This window comes from Stegodyphus dumicola, chromosome X1 (genome assembly GCF_044657685.1).
Source record: "Stegodyphus dumicola isolate Sdum_Otavi_A_Nest chromosome X1, ASM4465768v1".
NCBI classification, from domain to species: Eukaryota; Metazoa; Arthropoda; class Arachnida; order Araneae; family Eresidae; genus Stegodyphus; species Stegodyphus dumicola.
Window position 1 is genome coordinate 19,082,485 of NC_140780.1, and position 18,788 is coordinate 19,101,272.

Sequence of the window (18,788 nt, forward strand, 5' to 3'; positions counted from 1 at the left end):
AACAAACGAGCGGTAACATCATTAAATACAGGTAGTTTGATCCGGGTTCAGATCGCGGGCGCTGACTGCATGGGAATTTTCATTGTCATATATGAAATGTGAAAGGTTTCGTGGTCCACATGAAACGTGAATACGTGCTTTTTTTCCTCTAGAAAATCCTCTAGGGATACGTGTTTATCCTTGAGTAAATTTTGCCATGATCTAAGTTTGGTTTCGTTTATTTGATTATCGCAATGCGTTCGAGATCTACCCGTCTAAGGGAAGAAATAGTAGCTTTATGAGAATTTTCCTCAAAGAAACCAGCTTGTATACACGTTACACATGGGGAAATCCGTGAAAATGCCTATGCAGCCAGCCCTTTCGCTGGGGTTCGAACCCCGGACGAAATACCAGTGTTCAGGGACTTTACGTCTAGGTGGGTCGACCATAATCTAAATAAAACAGAAAATTACTAGTTTTCAGACTCACAGATTCAATGTTAATTTCGGTACTTACGGAAAATCCCGTTGGCCAGTTTTGCCTATTATAGGAAAGACGCCAAACTACCCGATTTTTGGCCAAAAACGGAAAAGTCTTCTTTGAACACGCTGGGTTTGGTGTAACCTTGATTACACGTGTTAGTTATTACACGTATTAGTGTTAGTTATAAGTACCTTAATTTCTCCTGCTGTTTCGCTTAAGTGAATTCCAGTTAATTGTGGTCTTTAATTAACTGTGATATAACGTTTTTTTAATATTTTGTACGGTCTGTAATATATAAGAAACCGAGTGATGGGATCTGATTATTGCCACTGAAAAATATTTTGAAGCTCTTTGGGCATGCTTAAAATATCTTCACATTTGCTGCGATTTCCCTGGAAATTTTTCATTCTATTAATTCTGGAGTTCTCAGCATAGGAGGAATTTCAGAGTTTCAGCGGGAATGAGGTGAGCCTTTTGTTTACCTGCTACGTATTTAGTTTATGAACATAAAAACTACTTCCGTATAAGTTTTGGTAATTATCTATATTTTCCATGCTTTTCCTTGTTTAATTTATAAAACCCATTAAAACGAATCTAAAGTTAAATAAATGTATATGTATTTTTCGAGTTTGGGAAAGGAAGGAATAAATGATGGTCTAGCTTATGAGAAAAGTGATGCATGGCGCAAAAAATGTTGAAAACCGCAGTATCCGTTAAATATTTATTCTTTACTGTTGTGAAAGGCATATATTTAATAACTGCCAGCCGGAAATTGGTGATAAAAAATAAAATTAGGCATTATTTTGTAAAATTTTTAAAGCTTTATAAAACTTTTTAAACTGAAAGGAGTAATAAAACTTAATTGAATTTAAATTGAGCAAATCTATTTTTTAAAAGTCAACACTGATTTTATTTTCTAAATGTAACTGAAAAAAAAGGCCTTCCTGAAAAATAACATTAAGGAAGAATCTATTTGCTAAACCTACTGGTATCATAATTTATAACTACGACGAATTCGCATTAATTTAAACTCATAAGAACCAGCAAAAATATTCGAATAATTGAAAGTAATTTGGAAAGTAAAACTTAAAAACATGAAAAATAATTAACCAGGAAAGCAAACACTGAAATACATTTGTAAATCTGTGTGGCATCTATGATTCAAGTTTTACTAACAGTTAGCTATTTATTAATTTATATTCGATTGCCCACCGATCTGCTTGTCCACTGATCTGAATTGCCCACCGATCTGCTTGTCACATTTCTTGTTTAGACTATAGGATTATGATAATTGTACGTCAAGTGACATTGATTGAAATTAGAATGTGATCTTTACTGGCCAGTTCACTGGATTACTCTCCATTGCCCCTGTCGTAGTTGAAAGAATGGTTCTCAGAGCAGACTGAAAGCTAGAGAGAGTTTGGTAAGCGTTAGAAAACTTGTTGATTTATTCTGTCTGACCCAACAGCATTAAATAGGTGTTGTGAATTATAATCATGCCGTAACTGTAGTTTAGCGGTTAATTGATTTAACTGATAGTTGACATTTATGTTGTTATTTCGTTGTGTTACTATAAGCAGTGGCTAATAAAGTTTTAAGTTAGATTTAACTTTGAGTTTTATCTTGTGTTTCATAGCGAAAATTAATAGAGGCGATAATTCGCCATCTTTTAGAGATTAATTCTTAAGGTCAGCACTTAATTAATTCTTAATTAATTAAAAAACTTAGAAAGTACTACTGAAAAAACGTTTTATATTTCTATCGCATTTGAAAATAGCTGCCTGAGTACATACACTATTACGAAAAGGCTTGATTAATAGTTATAATTTTATGTCTGTTAATTTTAGTCAGTTTTTAGATTTCTTACAACCGTTGTAATTCTTTTTCTGATGAAGGCCAAATAAGAATAAATGGTACAAAACGCTCAGTCGATGTCATGACCGACTTCGCTGATACTGAACATGTTTGGATAAGAACAGAACGATTAATCAACACTAGTTTCTTTTCATTTGTTGCAGTCTCGCAGGAAGCTTTAAGAATTCCTTTATCCCTTACTGCTCACACACTTCCAAATCTTTGTCCGTTCAAGCTTAATCTACTATTAACGCATAATAGGGAAAGAGAGGAAAGAAAAAAAATGTAACTTTCTTGAAATTTCCTAAAGTGCTACTGAATGCTATAGGTCTCTAAAGAATGCGGATGATGAAGTAGACAAAATTACAATATTATTAAAGCACGTTGTATTTACGGATGGGGGTACTTTTCCGTTTTGCCGGCGCAAGCGATAAAGTCGCCAATAATGGTACAACCGATGCCAAACGGAATGTTCTCGCTGGTAACCTTTTACGCCTCATTTTCAAAACAAGTCGCAGCTTTTTCTTATCAGATTGATTGTTTCTTTCAATACTGGCATATCATTACATAGAATTTTTATCAGATAGTTCAGTTTTATGTCTAAGGCAATTTTCGGCAATTAAGTCAATTAGGATGCAATCACAGCGTTTACCCGAAGCCGAAAATATAGAAAAGGTAATGTCAAGGGTTAAATTCATCAATTCTAATGAGAATGCATTAGCGAAGTAAAGCACTGCAGTTTTACATAATTTCTGAGTATGTTATTCGTACGAAATTGAAATATTTCTTGCATTTAGACTTGTGTTCCAAATTAAGATTTAACATGAAATTAATGTAGATAATTACTGAGAGCATTAGATTTTTGTAGAGTAGTTTACGTGACATGAGACCGCTTGGGGTCACGTGATATGAACCGGCGAATCAGGATGTTGAACCATGAAAGCATAGTAAATTCTTAAATTAATGTCTTTTTACAAATTTGTTGTGTTTATTTATTGGCTTTTTATAAAATTTTAAGCGATATTAAAATGTTTATGCCTTCTTTTTTAAAAAGAATTCTTAGAACTAACATATTTTTAAATATTTTTTATGTGTATACTGTATGTTGTCGCCAATAAAGTCTGCTTGGCGAGATTTGCGCCGGCGAAACGGAAAAGTACCCGGATGGGTAATGATGAAAACAATATATAGCCATGTTTTTTAAGCAATTAAAATTACGCATATCATCCCACAAAAGAACAACACTTAGGTTTCTATCCAAATAAGTTGAAATGGGGAAAGTGTAGAATCGTCCACTGATTGGCGCGTTTTTTAGAATTGCACCTACTCGGTATCCATGTACACATCGACCTATTTTCACTCAAACATCCCAGAATTTCACAAAAATTGTATTGCGCACTCCCTTGACTTAATCCATGTACACATCGACATACATTCACTTAAAAAGTCAAAGAAAATTGACAAAAATCCACTTCTTCTCACTTCTGTAAAAAGCGCCAAACAAATAAGTGGGCGATTCTGCACTTCAGCTGTTGAAATTTTAAGACAAGCAGTTCAAATTAACGAAATTTCTTTACATCTTAACTGATATATAACCGCGACTTCAGCTCTGGTTACTATTAAACGAGAATTCCTTAAGATTTCAAACTATCGATTTCAAATTAGCGAGAGTTTCCTTTTTATCGAGAGCTATCAACATAAAAGTATATAATAAGTGATAACTGTAGGTATCGCTGTCAAATTGCGTAACTACTGGAGTATGTAGCTATTCATGCAGTCTTATTTTCCCTTAAAACTTAGTGGAAGGTTTAAAGAACAAATTTTGGGAATTCAGATGCGTGTTTACGTAACCAAACGGACACTGATCGATTTGATAAGTTTATTCAGAAGATTGCGTAAATGTTCGAGCGAAAATGCATAGCTTTTCTCCAGTTGAAGTAAAAATATATTTTGCATACATTTCCTAGTTTTAACTCGTTAAACTTAATTCGTTTAAAGAGTTATCCGAAGTGCTTTCCCAGTAATTAAGATTAATTTTAAAGGCGCATGAAATGATTTAAATAGCTGTCACAAACTCTTTTAGCAAAAGTGAAAAAAAAAAAAAAAAAGTAAGCAGAATAAAGAAGATTTGTTCGAAAATTGCTCTGAGAGATTTCATGCTGGTATTTCAATTACACGTTTCAAATATCGGTCGATTACCTATTTCCTCTTGCAGATGCATAATATTACTGCCTTAGTTACGAAATATATCATGGACACCTCCCCTTTGCCTTGAATTAATTAATCTTAAAACAAGGTTCTTTGCACACCGTGTTTCTGAAACCTAACATTGACACAGCTTAGTAAATGGATCGTTCGATTACGAGACCTTCTTACAGCTTCTTGTTAGCGACAAAGTTTTGATAGCAAGCTAATAGCGGCATTAAGAAATATCGACGATATTAACAGATAGTAAACCTCGATTATTATCGGATATATTACGGTGCAGGACATAATTAATCTGCTTCACTTGAACTATATTATGTAGTATTTAAAAGAAGCTTCGCATTGTTCTTTCAGAGCGAAAACAGTTTATGCTGGCACAGCTTATCTCATTTCGTGTCATGTATTTAAAAATGTTCATGGAAGTATATATAAAGATTAAGACGAGATGAAATTTAATATTATTGTTACTGCTGCAGTGATTATAGGCCGAAGTAAACAGTCTAAAAATCATAAGGAAGTAATTACCTCATAGGTGATTATCTGCCAGAGATACATCTCAAAAACAGCACGTTGTATTTTTTGACAAAAATTATGCTCGTAATAAAGGGAAATACTCATCAGAAATATATACATTTTAGAACTATAGCGCAATATTCTAAAATACTTAAAAACATTTAAGAAAAAAATAGCAAATTTCCTGGCATTTAAAAAAATATGGTAAATGATTATGAGATAACAATAAAAATTAGCGTAACTAAAAATTAAAATAAATGCAGATGTGTGTAAGGGATTTAAAACCCTTTTGCATTCCTGTGTGTGAGTATGGCAAAGCCTCGAGGGCTATCTGCCTAAGAGGAGGGATGCCTTCGTGGAGGACTTTCTAAGGGAAACTGGCTCGTATACACGTTACACATGGGGAAAACCACGAAAACGCCCATGCAGCCAGCCCGTTCGCGGGATTCGAACCTCGGACCGAACTACCAGTGTTCAGCGACTTTACCGCTCGGCCGCTGGTGGGCTTTGCATTCGCTGGTGGCAGCATAGGGTCAGCTATGATAAATTTCTACCGTGAGTGCAAATAAAAATAATATTAGAGGGTACTTTTCCATTTTGCCGGCGAAGTGATAAAGTCTCGCTAATAATGGTACAACCGATGCCAAACGGTATATTCTCGCTGGTAACCTTCTACGCCTTATTTTCAAAACAAGTCGCAGCTTTTTCTTATCAGATTGATTGTTTCTTTCAATACTGGCATTTAATTACATAGAATTTTTATCAGATAGTTCAGTTTTATGTCTAAGGCCATTTTCGGTAACCACGTCAATTAGGATGCAATCGCAGCTCTTACCCGAAGCCGAAAATAGAGAAAAGGAAAGTCAAGGGTTAAATTCATCAATTCTAATGAGAATGCATTAGTGAAGTAAAGCACTGCAGTTTTACATAATTTCTGAGTAAGCTATTCGTACGCATTGAAATATTTCTTGCATTTAAACTTGTGTTCCAAATTAAGATTTAACTTGAAATTAATGTAGATAATTACTGAGAGCATTAGATTTTTGTAGAGTAGTTTACGTGAGATGAGATCGCTTGGAGTCACGTGATATGAACCGGCGAATTAGTATGTTGAACCATGAAAGCATAGTAAGTTCTTAAATTAATGTCTTTTTACAAATTTATTGTCTTTATTTATTGGCTTTTTATAAAGTTTTAAGCGATATTAAAATGTTTATGCCTTCAAAAAAAAAAAAAAATTCTTAGAACTAAAATTTTTTATGTGTATACTGTATGTTGTCGCCAATAAAGTCTGCTTGGCGAGATTTGCGCCGGCGAAACGGAAAAGTACCTATTAAAGTTTAAATATCTGTAAGGTATAAAATTAAAAACTTAAGGGAATGTTTTATTGCAATTCTTTTATATGTTAAATGAGTTTTTGTTGTTAAGTTTGTGATTTTCTGAATTTTACGGATCAATTCATGAAGGATTGCTGTTAATATCGTTTATGACATTTCTTTGATACTAAAGCCAATAAAAGGGCGATTTGTTTTGGTGAATTTGCATGCTCAAGTTTGTCAACATATGTTCAAAGTGTTCTTTGTATTCACTCTCCAAATTACTCTACCTAAATATTTGCTATCAGTTTCAGGTTATTTTTGTATTAAAAATATTCTAAGCATTATTTATTTTCTAATATTCTACAGGTAGTTACTTTTTATGATGACATTTTTAAGGACAGTGGGCCCATTTAGTATGTCTTCGAATCTGGGAAAGATAGAAAAAGGGCTTTCCCTCATTTAGAAACTTATTTTATTTTTCCGAGTTTATTAAGTAGAAACGAAAACTGTCGAGTCTCACCAAAATTTGCGCCATTGGTTCGAGATGTAGATGTCTAGCAAGAATCTTCATTTTTTTTTATTGCTTATAACATGAACGAGAAAACGTGACATTTAAATTATTTGACTTTCTCTATAACCAAATATGATTTCTTCGAGAATATAAAGATGCAAAGGGTACTGTACGATCTACTCTGTACTGTACAATCTACATATGAAAATTAATCCTCAGTAAAATAATATTTGTTTTGATTTATTAGACTATGGCAGAGCAATCGGGAACTATCTGCCTGAGAAGAGGCAGGGAGGAAGCTGGCTTGGGGGCGCTGGCTCGAATGTCCTTCACAAAAGTAATTTTTCAAAAGATGGATGGAAAATGTTTAAAAAAGCTTATCTAACGTTTCTTAAGCTATTGAAATCTTGTTGGATTCGGATTTTCCCATACAGTGCGTGCTAATATTCGACTGTTTTATTAAAATATGATATATTTAAGGGGGCTCATACACCTTAAACCCCTTATGAGCTTCAAATTATGTGACTGTTGCAAGAATTGAGATATTTTATTTATTTTAAAAGTAATTACCTCCAACTTTTTACTACATAATATAGCTACTTTGGAAACTAGCAACCAGAAAGTTTGTGTTACCACAAATATTTTCGTAATTTAATCCGCTTTGTGACAAAATCTTTCGTCATTTTTCCACCTTGCGCGCATGATATTTTAAAAATGGCTAATGGTACATACTTGAAATTTGATGGAATTCTTTATATGGGCACTATTTTCTAACTGAACCAAAAATCTGATGCATATTTTAATATTAAAAAATTTTATGCTCGAAAACATTACAGATTTTTTTAATAAAATACATTTTATAAACTCAACTCCAAATAAAATAAAACTTTAACATGAAATTCTCAGTTTGTTTTTGGTTTACAGTAGTTTTCAAATGTTATAAAAGCTATATATAAACTATGGAATTAAATAATGCAACAGATAATTTTAAACTGTGCGCGCAAAGTGGAAACATGACGAAAATTCTTGTCTTAAAGCGGATTAGATTACAAAAGGATTTGTGGCAAGACAAACTTTCTGATTACGATTTCAGAAAGGATATATTATGTAGTCAGCCATAAAAAGTTGGAAGTAATTGCTTTTAAAATAAATAAGTTATTCCAATTCTTGCAACAGTCACATATTCGATGATCATAAGGGGTTTAAGGTGTATGAGCCCCCTTAAGCACAATTTCTTATGACAATTAAGTAATATTTTACAGTTATGTTAATTTATCATATTACTTAAACATGCAATATTTTATTTTCATGTATTTATATAATGTGTCTGAACTCTGTTACATCATGACAAGGCAGTAAAAGCGATTTACCTAAGCAGCTGTCTCGCTTACTTTGTACCATATGGTATACAGCGCTGTGAGCTAAAGCTATTAAGATAAACTGAACACATCGCTAGATTTATTTACGTATAAAATATTTAAGCAGAAGTACTTAAAAATGTAATAGAGCAAAATTTTATAATGAAATTCGAGAGGATATAGGTGCTTATTAATTAAATATAGCAAACTAACCGCGATTTGTATCCCTAGCCTTGAATTCTTCCTCTCCCAAATTTCCCTTCGTGTTTGTGCCTAGAAAGCTGCTTGACTGTTGGTTGCCACTAGCTTTGAATATTCGACAGCCACTCGTTAATTCACGGTTCAGTCACTCTGTCTGCTTTTTATATTGCTTAGATATGGTGTACATTTAGCTTAATTGGAGATAGGGGCTCATAATTGCCTTAAAGTGTCTTATGGATCTGGTGCTATCTTTGTCTAAAGTCAGTAGAATGTTCAAAGTATACATGTTTTTGTTTAAAAATTGGGTTTTACATTGTGTTAAACAGTTATTGCATGTCAAGACCATTCAGCGAGCACCGGCATCAGCTGGATGAACACAAAAACATAGTAGAATTTAAAAACAATTTCGCCTGTATCTATAAAACATTTTTAATTATAACATGTACAAATAAAACACATCTTACTTATTTAGATAATGATAGCACTATAGTCATGAGTTACTTTAAAATGAATACCTTAGCTCCAATTAAGCTAAAGGCAGATACTACGCCAGTGCTGAAAACAGAAAGACTGACTGAACAGTCAGTTAACAAGGGGCTGGCTAAAATTCCAAAGTTGGTCATCGCCAACACTCGCACAACTTTCAAGGCGTAACACCTAACATTGGCAAAAATAAAGAAATCACACATTTTTATATGCAATTAATGTTACACCAAGTCATTTTTTTTAGAAACTAAAATACAGTGACAACGGGACAACGATTTCAAAGAAGATAATTTTCATATTCTATTGAAAATTTTAGGAAAAATTTCGCTATCGTTTTGTTTAGGTACCTGAACTCTCGCTTAGAAAGTTCCATGAAGGGGATCCCTGTGCCAGACAGTGCTTTGCCATAAATCAGATCAATGAAGCCAAACCAAACTTAAATGTCGTCTAAGCAACACAAATTTTCTTTGCAATTTACTGTTATAAAATATAGCTGTAGATCATTATCTACATCGACGATTATCAGACTGATTTGGAGGATAATAAATCCTTATAAAAGAATTATAAAAATCTGTGAACATATTGTAATTTCAGATATGAATTGTTGAACTTTCCCTGGGATTCGGTGTTATTTACAAAATTTCCGTGTAAGACCTGGGTAAAAATAAATTTCAGCTTCTTTAAAAATTATGTGTTAGAATAATGCTTGAAATAAATATTTAGCACTGATGTTTAACTTCAATTTTCTTTCTTTAAGAAAAGCACAGTTGCCTCTCATTTAATAGGATAAAATAGCAAATGCAAATAAGAAAGCAGAATGTAAGAGCCCTTTGCATAATATGTGGCCGCTTCAATGCAAAAGAACTTGATGTTAATTTTAAAAAATTTGAAACGATGTTTCAAAGTCCATGCAATAACTGTTTTTACACTATTAATCATTTAGTGATTACTTCTCATATGAAACAATGTATTGTTTTAATTGCAAGAAATACGCAATAAAGCAAGAAAAATATTACTTAAAAATTCAGCCAAAATAATTGAATAAATTTATCTGGATGAATATTCAAGCTAAATAAAAATCTTATAAATCTTCTAGGTGTACATTAAATTACATAAATAAATTTACCCACACTATTACGCTATAACGAATGTTTTGAGAGTTCGACAAATGGCTGTCTTAACAATACAACGCAAGACCCGAAACATTAATTAATTTTTTATAAAAGATTTAGGTTCGAATACTAATATTTTAATTGCACTCAAATATAATGGCATTTTGCATAAGCTTCTGAAAGGAGTTTACAAACGAATTCTAGGTGATTGCTTACATTAAATGTGCTCAACCAATTTCTGGCACTAATTTCGGTCTGACAATATATCTGCAAAATAAAATCTACAGCAAATAAACTTCATAGGAAGCACGTAATCTTCTCTGCCTCTGAGTATATGAAATGCGACACTTCCAGTGGTAGTTTGCTAATTTCAAGCAGTTCTGAACTTAAAAGGCTTTATTAAGAGAGCTATTAAAAGACGCTATTAAGACGCTATTGAAAAAAAAGACTGCGTTATATCGCTAAACAATAAAAAACGACCTGCAGCTGGTTTTTACGCATTTATCTAATATTAAAATTAAACAGAATTATAGCAGTTTATTTGAACAATTAATAAGGAAAAGTATTTAAATATATATCGCAAATTCCATGTAGCAAATTAATAGGAGAAGAGTAATGCCTGAAATTCAGTGCCTTTAATTTTGCATTCAGAATACTGTTTAGCTTACGTAACAGGTCTACATACTTTTCTAGCACATTTGAAATTCATTTGCTATTTTCTCTTTACACAGATCTTTGTTGCTTCGATCTGAGAAAATAAGTATCTTTTCAGGAGCACTAAGTAATGTCAATATCGATTAGATTAAAGATAAAAAAAGTTCACTAATTTAGAAGAAGAGTAATTTATCATTTAAGCTTCATTACGATTTTTATACTAATTTTCATTCAACATTTAGCTAAAACATTTGCAACTGATTAAATTTGTTGCAAATTAAGTTAAATTGCAGTTACTCGAAGGATCTTTTGATGTAATTTTAAATTGAACTTTTTTTTTCCTTGAGTGCAGAAGAGTTTATTTTGGAGCCATCCCCCCAAACAATAGGTTTACGTGTTTCAAAATAATCATTTCTCATTTGTCACGTTTCTTCCCCACCACACTCGAACAGGGAAAATGCACTCATTCATGATTACATGGCTGTTACCTAGAATATTATTACAATTCGTTGGAGTACTTGCAAAACTTAGTTTGCCGATCAAAATAATCGCAGGAACGTGAATATGAACATTTACAAATCCAAAACAGTCAACTCCGTTAATGATGCTTTAGTGAATTAACAATCTTAAGGCTGTACTGTGTGCACGTATTTTGTTAGAATGGTAATTTGTTTGATTACTTTTATAGAATAACAATTAACATGTTTATAATGTTTATGTACTATCGATTTACAATAACTTTACTACCAAGATTGGCTTGATCTTAGTTCTCGAAATATTCACGTCAATCAAGAGGATTTGTCTAAAAGTGACTTCAATTTTATTAGAAACATGTAGTACTTTGAATGTTCAAAATAACGTATTTCCAGATCGTAATTTACTGTAGGCTAAAAACCTAATATTTTGGTTGATGGTAGAAACAGTGCATAATTCTTCAGCAATCGCTGAATTTAACATATGAAAATAAACCAATGCACTAAGGTGAAAGCAGTTGATGCATGAAATATACATTCAGAAATTCACAAAGTGCACGCACAAACACATGCTACACATTCAAACTGATATGTCATAAAGGAAGCACAAAACAAACCTTAAATTTTCATGAAAGGTGAAACATGCTAGCATGTGTAGTTGCAACTGCTGACAGTATAGAAAGGCTGATTAAAATGGCCATTTTTTTATTCGGAAATCGCATTTGCTTGCTGCTTTTCTGTGATCATGTTATGCTTTGTGTAATAATAATAAATTGAAAAAAAAACATGAAAGCCGAAAGAAACTTAGCCAACTGAGATTATGTATTTAAATACTGTACAAATGCTGCCAAAATTAGTCGATATCAGGTGACTAGGTACTTACTTATATTATCGCAACCATTTTGGCGCAATTTGGCGATTTTTTACGGATCAAAATGTAAAAGTTACTTATCATATGCAAGCTGATAGATAGTTTTCGCGCCTTCGTTGGTAGAAAGATACCTAAACTACCAATATTTAAAGTAAGTTTGGTAAACAATATCAACAAAGGAACAGAAAACATACTTTAGCAATTTAAAATAGAGATTTGAATTGTTAATTAAGGCATAGACTAAAAAAAATAAAACACTTAAATTCTTCTTCAAATCTTTCTGCATTTTTTTGCGTTATTCTTCTCCCGAAGTACACAGCGATCTGTTTTCACTTAAAAAAAATCAGAGAATTACAGAGACTCGGTTTCGTGCAATCTTTGACAACAGCGGTTTTCTATAAAACACATTCCCTTTAGAAAATTCTCAAAAAAATTCTGTATTATTGCCGAAATTTTACTGCAGTTTCTTCCATTGCTGGCGAATTCCACAAGCTCGTATTTTAACACTAGGTTTAAGGCAAAAATATCACGATTTGTATATAAAAACCGTTGGAACGTGGAATACAACAAAACAGGACGAATACCGAAAATGGCGGCGTTACTTGACAGAAACTATTGTTGTGAGTATGGTTGCCGGAAGAATGGTTATGCGTACTGAACCAAAGTTCTCTTGAGAGGTTGCTGGTAGGGCAAAAGATTGGAAGACCCTCACACCCTCCCCCCCAATATGCTCACCTGTATGTGCCTTGGGCACATACAGGTGACAAGGTTATACAAGATAGACGCAATCTTGGTCCCTTGGCACTACGTATTTCGCAGGCGTGTTTTGATATCAGAGATTTGATCTCATGTTACTATCAATCGGATGGGATAAATAACAAGCAAATAAGCCTGTCTAGAATATTTTAGATAGAAAATGCGAACAAAGCTCCTTATATACCAATTTGGATAATAGGCTTAATACCCAATATAGTATTCTACTATATGATGTTATTATGTACATGTATCAAAGACTAGCAAGCGGGAAAGTCGCTTACGAATAATAGTTCGACGCAGGTTCAAATACTGGCGAAAGTTCTGAATGCATAGCTGTTTATATTTCGCCGCGTAACACGGACCCTTTTAAAATCCATCACTAAGGTATCCCTTACACGAATAGCCTTAGCATGCTTTGCACAATTCCAAGAAATGGTAAACACCACGAAAAGAAATTATTTATTTCTTCAGTAGAAAATTACATAGAAGGTATTATGGGCAAATGAATTTAATTTTTAAAATATTTACAACAATTAACTTCATAATACCGTTTTAATGGATAATGAGGTCGCAAGATTGAACTGGGGCTATACGACATTGAATGAAAAATATTGGCGAGTAAAGAGAAACACATGAAAATTCTTGGGGAAGTTCGTTTGACCTTAGTGTTTAATTCAGAAGGTAACTACCAGAGTACTATGAAATTACTAAGGGATAATTAAAAGGTTATACTTAATTTGAGTTTTATAGTACAAAAGTGGGAACACTGCCAACAACTGTTTTAGATTATTAGTACAAGTGCCACATCTGATGTGCTAAAACCTCTTGCATATGTATAACATATCCACATCTAAGACTGTATGTAACACAGTGTTAGAGTCCAAGATATTTGATATTGTGACAAGTACGTCAACGTTATTATGCCCAATTAATATTATTCAACAATATTGCAAACGAAATTTGATAATGAGCATGTGAAGAAAATTTAACTCTCATTTGCACTAAGTGTTCTTTCGCTTTATATTATATACTTTATTTATTAGTGAACTGTCTGAAATAAATGGATTTTGAGAAACACGACCTATTGGCAACTCAGAATATTTCCTTAGAAATAAATAATGACATAATATATAGTACGCTGTTACCGGTAGTTATTTATTCACATTAGCTTAAAGCGGTCTTTAAAAAGATAAACAGAAGTTAGGATTCATGCAGTTGCCTTCTTAGTTTATATTACATAGCTGTGACTGAATAACAAAGGGAAAAGAAAACTTTGACTGAATATGGCGGAAGTTTCGCTAATTTAAAACTTCTATATCTCTCAATAGATTACGGATCTCGAATGATTTGTTTCGAAAAACAATAACGAATGTACGATACATTCATTAACTTCCTTGAGCTGAAATGAACTACTAAACGTTCAAGGATGCAGAGATAAAGATAATAATGTCATCCAATTTCTATAACGTTTGATGGCGTGCTAAACAACTTAAAGCAAATTGCATTCGCAATTTCATTTATTAACTTAGTTTATTTCTTCTTTTAATTTCTGTTTCACTTCGAATGCGAAGTGATCGAATCTATTCTGCTATTTTACGTGCTAATTCTTGTCAAGAATTGATGAAATCTATTGAATCCGCGTAAGTTATATAGTATAGATTAGCAGAAAAGTTAGGGTTGGGCATTATTTGAACTTTTGACTTAAAAAACGTTTAATTACAATAATGCATGAAATGCTATTAGATAAATTGGTAAAAATAATAACGTTCGAGCTGAAAGGCCTTTGCATAATTTAATAATAAATGGAAAAAATATGGTTTCTAGAAGACAGAATATATGGAGAGAGATAAACTAAAGACTGAATTTTAGATGTGTCACATAATCCTTCGCAATCCCCAGTAAATTGTTTCTTTAAAGAGCTTTAGGAGATGTTTTAGCCCCAATTGTATTCAGTCGTAATTTAATTTATGAAAGATAGTTTAAATTTATATATATGTGTGTATTGAAATAGAGCGTATTATAGACAGAGACTTAAAAATAATATAATATGTACGTATGCAGTAGGTATTTAATTTAGAAATCGTATTTACCAGATGGTCCTGTGACTTTATCATAATATGCAAAAAATTAAAAATATTGAACTTAAATAAATTAGCTAATGGTAAAAGCAAGAATACATGTATCCGTGGAATTCAGGAAAGTTCAAATGTGGTGTCGGGTTTTTTGAGATTCGATAGCAAACTTACAAAACATGATCTCATTTACAGATTAGTCTTGCATATGCTTATATATATATATGTAATATTAATTTAGATGTAATAAAACTGCTTTCTTATTGCGATAAGATGACTTGGTAGCGAAACGTGCAATGGATTGGGTCGGAGAGGACTGCATCATAACTCGAAGACTTTGCTGCGTATTTAGTAAGATGACACTCGAAGAACGTTAAATTATACACATAATTTTATTTTTTGATAATTCACATTATAACTGTTGATGCGCTACGCACTTTCTTATTTTGTTCAATTTATTTTAAACTATGGATAAATTTATGAAAGTAAACTTTGCGTAGCTAGAGACACAGCAGAAAGTAGCAGAAAAGACGAGCGAAAAGAAGAAGAGAGAGATGCTACGTAATTGACCTTTTTATGCGAATTCCATTTCAGATCACATGATACTTTAATGTACAGGATTTTGGGTTCAGATTTCATCGGTTAGTGCGCATCAGAACTGCAGGAAGACAAATTTATTGCCGTTACTTTTAGATTGAAACGGAAGTTAAAGGACTATTAATTTATTATTTGAAAGGTAGATTTTACATATTATATATTATATATATATATAAATATAAACGTGTGTGTATATGTGTGTGCGGGATAAAGTATTTGTAGTTGAGCATTGAAGATACTGAAGAAGATGAATGATTTACAGATCTTTTTTGAACCGAAATTTCCTAGACAAACACATTGAAGCAATACAGGGCTTTTAACATATTCTCAAAAGAATGTATGCATAACGGTGAAAGCGAAGCAGTGGATTATATTTCAGCAGCAATTTAAATCTGAGAAGATATGATTAGATTGTAATGTGGTTGTTAATGAAATTATCATTCCATTTTATTTCGATTGCTGTTTGGTTTTGGTTTGCAAAATTTAATATTAATGTTAGATGAAGCACCTTTTTCATGTAAATACATGCGGCCTAAACGTAAATCGTGTGTCAAAGATTAATTTTGAAATAACGCAGCCCAAAGAAATGTTATACAGTCTTGACGATTGCTTGGAGATTTTTTGGGCCTGTACTTTTTTGGGCTGATCAGTTATCGAACTGAGATAAAGAGCGGCAACCCTAGAACTAGTTTGACGAGAGGAAAAAAGAACGCATGAGAAGAAGGAAGGCGAAGAAAAAGCTAGTCCGAGGAATAAAAATCATGGATGTTGTCGAAGACAGATACGAGTTTAATCTGAGAAGTAAATAAATAAATTTGTTATGATAATTAAATAAATTTCGATGACTCTTCGGAATGCAAGTGATCTGGGAGGTCTGGATAACAACATTATGCTTTCAAAGGAATACTTTGAACCTTAGCTAACATTCGAAAAAGGACCGTCTTGTACGCATAACGTAAAAGGGCTAAGAAAATAGTTATTTTCGATATGCAAGAAAATCTCAGTTTCATGTTAGTACATGCAACTTTAAAACATCTCAGTACTCTTTACAGAAGTTTTATGCTTGTAAACCGCATGCTTATGAAGACAAATCATTAACAAAATACACCTTGTTCACATATGAAAATTTTTATAGCACTCTATTAAGAAATCTTAATATTTTTTCCTTTAAATTCTTTTGGTAAGTTCAGATATTTTACTGATAATTTTGCAACAATTAACACTTGCACAAAAATTTTCATTAATACAATATCTTGCCAGTTACAGAACCATACTAGTGATACAAAGTTAATATGTTGAAAAATATTAATTATTCGAAAAAAAAGCTTGTTTATTGACTGGCGTATCTCCTTTTGGAGACAGCATACGATTAAAAATTAATCTAAATTTCTATACATTATATTAAAGCTATTCTTGGTGGTAATAATTTGTTATTATCTGTAGCTGAATATTATATTTCATTAGATTAAGTTAGCGTAATGCATAATAAAATTATCATTAATTATTCAACACACAAAAAGGCATAAATTTTTTTTAAATCAAAAAGGTGTAGATTATTTTTATCTCAAACACATTTCATGAAAGTTCTCTTTATAGCTATATCTCGCTATTTGAAATAACTTTATCAATTTGTTTCGGTGTATGACTGAAATATGAAGACATTTTTCACTTTCTCAAAAATAAGTAATTTAGCAAAATTGAAAAATTCAACTTTTGAATAAATGTATGACCTTAAAATTGCTAATTGTCCTTAAGTTCAGGAAATGTGTTTAGGATATTTTTGTTGTTTACCAAGAAATGTGCGATTTTGAATGAGAAAAAATCTTTCATTCTGAGCAGTCAAGCATACTGTCGCACTCCATATCATCTAGAGCAGATAATAAATGTCGACACTTAAAGTAGCGGTAGTCAGGTATCGAAATTTAAGACATAGTGCTTGATGCAAAAAACAGCGACTATCTCTCTATCCTACACCCTATTCTGCATCGGTCACTACGAATCTCCGACGGGAGTATCCTGGTATACCAAATTCAAAAACAGCTTATGACAATGCCCATCTCACAGACCCACTCCAAATGAGTTTCCGCTCATACAGGTGTTCAAGGCAATGAAGCCGCTGGCCTTCTGGCCAAGTAGGCAGCTAGTGGTAGGGAATTACTACAACCACCAACTGAACTTCCTTGGTCTCGCATTAAACGAATAACTTTGATAAGCTTGCTACAAAATTCGTAAAGTAGAAGGTCAGAGGTGGAACGAACGACATTTCGCTTATTGCCAAGACCCACCGTGCTAGTTCAACACAATTTTTGACAGGTCATGGGCCATTCCCAGTATACGTCAACAAATTCGGACTTAGATATACTCCCTTTTGCGAATGCGGAAAGGAAGGTAACACAGACCATTATTACTTTCATTGTGTTAATACAAGAACCTCTCCAGGTTCTTGTATTAGGTTCTTGTATAACACAAGAAACCAGCACACTGTGGATGTCTAACACACTGAGAAATAGAGTAGTCCATGGTAAAATAGAGAAAATCTCAATACACTGCATAAGAAGAAACCACTGTGAATAATATGTTTGAAATGATCGGAATTCAAAGCAGGTAACCAGGATAACGCTTGGAGTCTGCAGTTTTCAAGCTAAATAATCCCCGAACTACTGGTAAGTTCATCATAGAATAGTAAAGCTTGTTTTCGTTCAATAAGAAATATAAATCTGAGCGATTGTTTCAGTTACTCAGTACGATGATTGATATGAATTAATTTTGAGCAAGAGCGACTATGTAAAATATAGAAACTGCTGTTAGTACATAATATCCAATACTAGCTTTGGAGATTTCCCCCGCTGTGATGGTATATAATTCCGTTTGGTTGACTTCCGTGGTCGGAAACCATCATAGCGGTGTACTTACTCACTTACTAGTTCACTTTAGCATCTTCACTATAATTACATCAAAGCTTTCCAGTTTACTCGCTCTGTTCCCTATTTTGACAGGTGAAACTATATATTATTCCTATTTATTTCGGCTATGTATTTATAATGTCCTTCTTTCTTTTAGTGCTATTTTAAATTCTGTATATTGTATGGAATGAGTTAACTAATTTTTTTTTTTGCTAAAGAACTCAAGTTCTTTTCCAGCAGCAATTTATAGTAAATGCTGCTTTGGCTTGCAAATTGCTTCTTTGGTATCATTTAATGCTGCTTTGGCTTGTGAAATGTTTTAGAGTAAATTCCCTTCGTCATAAAGAGTACAAATAGGGTACATATTATTTATATTCATACTTAGCTGCATATCATATGTTCTAATTAAATTGCAACTAGTCCTAAGGTACTGTAATCTTC

General features: G+C 32.7%; 1 protein-coding gene and 1 long non-coding RNA gene across 6 annotated transcripts in view; one reads left to right on the forward strand and one right to left on the reverse strand.

Annotated features, from left to right (window-relative positions):
* The window catches only part of LOC118185645 (uncharacterized), a 539,917-nt gene that overhangs the window by 210,978 nt on the left and 310,151 nt on the right, over window positions 1-18,788 (reverse strand). The gene's annotated exons all lie outside the window — the stretch shown is intronic.
* LOC146993099 (uncharacterized) overlaps window positions 622-18,788 on the forward strand; it is a 319,314-nt gene continuing 301,147 nt past the window's right edge. The window contains exon 1 of the long non-coding RNA XR_015038380.1: window positions 622-927. This is a non-coding gene — a long non-coding RNA (uncharacterized LOC146993099). The remainder of the gene's footprint in view (window positions 928-18,788) is intronic.